Source organism: Triticum aestivum, chromosome 5A (genome assembly GCF_018294505.1).
Source record: "Triticum aestivum cultivar Chinese Spring chromosome 5A, IWGSC CS RefSeq v2.1, whole genome shotgun sequence".
In the NCBI taxonomy this organism is placed as follows: Eukaryota; Viridiplantae; Streptophyta; class Magnoliopsida; order Poales; family Poaceae; genus Triticum; species Triticum aestivum.
Genome location: NC_057806.1, coordinates 308,409,027 through 308,412,810, shown reverse-complemented (window position 1 = coordinate 308,412,810; position 3,784 = coordinate 308,409,027).

The following is a 3,784-nucleotide window of genomic DNA, read 5'->3' as shown; positions in this document are numbered from 1 at the left end:
ACAAGCATATATTCCTACCTCATAATAATTTTCAGTATCATCATGAATGAATTCAACAATAAAACTATCACACAAAGCATTATTTTCATGATCTACAAGCATAGAGTTTTTATTACTCTCCACATAAGCAAATTTCTTCTCATGAATAGTAGTGGGAGCAAACTCAAAAAAGTAACTATCATGGGATTGAAAATTGAAATAAAGATGACAAGTTTCATTGTTAACATTATTATTTAAAGCATACGTGTCATCACAATAATCATCATAGATAGGAGGCATGCTTTCATCATAATAAATTTGCTCATCAAAACTTGGGGGACAAAAAAATATCATCTTCATAAAACATAGCTTCCCAAAGCTTGTGTCTTTGCATATCATTAGCATAATAGATATTCAAGGAATTCATACTAACAACATTGCAATCATGCTCATCATTCAAATATTTAGTGCCAAACATTCTAATGCATTCTTCTTCTAACACTTTGGCACAATTTTCCTTCCCATCATACTCACGAAACATATTAAAAAGATGAAGCGTATGAGGCAAACTCAATTCCATTTTTATAGTTTTCTTTTATAAACAAAACTAGTGCTAAAACAAGAAACAAAAAGATTCGATTGCAAAATCTAAAGATATACCTTCAAGCACTCACCTCCCCGGCAACAGCGCCAGAAAAGAGCTTGATGTCTACTACACAACCTTCTTCTTGTAGACGTTGTTGGGCCTCCAAATGCAGAGGTTTGTAGGACAGTAGCAAATTTCCCACAAGTGGATGACCTAAGGTTTATCAATCCGTGGGAGGCGTAGGATGAAGATGGTCTCTCTCAAGCAACCCTGCAACCAAATAACAAAGAGTCTCTTGTGTCCCCAACACACCCAATACAATGGTAAATTGTATAGGTGCACTAGTTTGGCGAAGAGATGGTGATACAAGTGGTATATGGGTGGTAGATAAAGGTTTTTGTAATCTGAAAATATAAAAACAGCAAGGTAACTAATGATAAAAGTGAGCGTAAACGGTATTGCAATGCTAGGAAACAAGGCCTAGGGTTCATACTTTCACTAGTGCAAGTCCTCTCAACAATAATAACATAATTGGATCATATAACTATCCCTCAACATGCAACAAAGAGTCACTCCAAAGTCACTAATAGCGGAGAACAAACGAAGAGATTATGGTAGGGTACGAAACCATCTCAAAGTTATTCTTTCCAATCAATATGTTGGGCTATTCCTATAAGTGTCACAAACAGCCCTAGAGTTCATACTAGAATAACACCTTAAGACACAAATCAACCAAAACCCTAATGTCACCTAGATACTCCAATGTCACCTCAAGTATCCGTGGGTATGATTATATGATATGCGTCACACAATCTCAGATTCATCTATTCAACCAACACATAGAACCTCAAAGAGTGCCCCAAAGTTTCTACCGGAGAATCACGACGAAAACGTGTGCCAACCCCTATGCATAGGTTCATGGGCGGAACCCGCAAGTTGATCACCAAAACATACATCAAGTGAATCACGTGATATCCCATTGTCACCACAGATACGCACGGCAAGACATACATCAAGTGTTCTCAAATCTTTAAAGACTCAATCTGATAAGATAACTTCAAAGGGGAAACTCAATCCATTACAAGAGAGTAGAGGGGGAGAAACATCATATGAACCAACTATAATAGCAAAGCTCGCGACACATCAAGATCATGCCACCTCAAGAACACGAGAGAGAGAGAGAGAGAGATCAAACACATAGCTACTCGTACATACCCTCAGCCCCGAGGGAGAACTACTCCCTCCTCATCATGGAGAGCACAGGGATGATGAAGATGGCCACCGGAGAGGGATTCCCCTTCCGGCAGGGTGCCGGGACGGGTCTAGGTTAGTTTTTGGTGGCTATGGAGGCTTCTAGCGGCGGAACTCCTGATCTATTCTGCTCCCCGATCGTTTTAGGGTATATGGAGATATATAGGTGGAAGAAATACGTCAGGGGGCCACGAGGGGCCCACGAGGGTGGAGGGCGCGCCCCTACCTCGTGCCTCCCTCATTTCTTTCCCGATGCGCACTTCAAGTTTCCTGTATTGCTTTCCTTCCAAAAATAACTTTTCCGAAGGTTTCACTCCGTTTGGACTCCATTTGATATTCCTTTTCCGCGAAACACTGAAACAAGGGAAAAAACAGAAACTGGCACTGGGCTCTGGGTCAATAGGTTAGTCCCAAAAGTAATATAAAAATGCATAGTAAATCCCAATAAACATCCAAGATGGATAATATAATAGCATGAATACTTCATAAATTATAGATACATTGGAGACGTATCAGGAGGCGTTCGATATTCACTGCCTTTATAAGGGGATAAGGATTCCCCCTTCTTCTCCCACGCCTTCTCTCTTCCTCTGCCCTTCCACTCTTGAGCTCCAGCGCCCAAGCTCTCATCTTCTTCCCACTCAAGCTAGCACTCAAGCATGTCTGGATCTGGATGGTCTCCTCCATCAAGGAGGAGGACATTACTGAGCTTCGGGCGGCCGGGTACCTGGCGAAGGAAATCTCCCACTGTCTTCCAGCCCGGGGGCAAGTCGTCCCCATACCGAACCCCAATTAGAGGGTGGTATTCATCCCTCATTTCCTCTGCGGGCTAGGGTTTCCACTCCACCCTTTTGTCCGCGGGCTGATGTACTATTACGGGATAGACTTCCATGATCTATCCCCGAACTCCTTCCTCAACATCCCGGTGTTCATCGTCGTGTGCGAGGCCTTCCTCCGCATCCAACCCCACTTCGGGCTGTGGCTCAAGGTCTTCAATGTGAAGTCGAAGGTGGTGGATGGCCAGCACATGGAGTGCGGAGGTGCCATGGTGAGCAAGATGACTAATGTCTCCTGGCCGAAAGGCACTTTCGTGGAGACTGTCAAGGAATGGCAGAAACAATGGTTCTACATCACAGAACCCCGTGGCGCAAACTGGGCCGCCGCTGCCGAATTCAACTCTGGTGCTCCAATGCAGCTCACCTCTTGGGTTGAGAAGAGCCCGAATTGGTCATTGCCAGATGAGCTGATAGCACTGCAGACGCGTGTTCAAAGTATGGTGGACAAGGATATCAAGCATGTCGATATAATCTAGGTGATGCTAGGTCGCCGGATTCTCGTGTGCCAAAGCCGAAGCCGCCCTCTATGGGAGTTTAATCCTAAGAAGCACCATACCCCGAAGAGGCTCTTCAAAACTTCTCACGAAGACGCCTGGAAGTTGCTCTTCAAGGGCAACGAGACACCGCCGGTCACGGATTCGGACCGCGGGCACGACATCAATCACCTCGCCAACGAGGTATGTTATTTTTAACGCATCCCCTACTTGCTTGTTTCAAGGATGATATCTAAGCTATTATTATCATTGCTTCTTCAGGACTGGATGGAGAGGGCGAAGCAGATCCGGTGTCTGGCTCCGCTGCCTGAAGAACCAGTCATTCCGCGTTTAGCGAAGATGCTGGTGCCGGCGCCCTATAAGGCGCCGGCTAAGAAGGCCACGGGGAAGGCCAAGGGGGTCCGGGGTGGCCCCCGCCGCAAGGGCGCTTCGAACACGACGTCTGAAGACAAGACCCGTTCTTCCGTCACCGAAGACGACGACGATAAGGAGGATAAGAGCGACTTTCCCTCTGATGGAGGGAGGAAGAAGAGGGCGGCCTCCACAATTCTAGAGGCGGAGGCGCCCAAGAAGGGGAAAGGCCCGCTCGCGGGCAGGTCTGCATGGGACGTCGACAGCAGTCCGGAGTGACGCCCCCG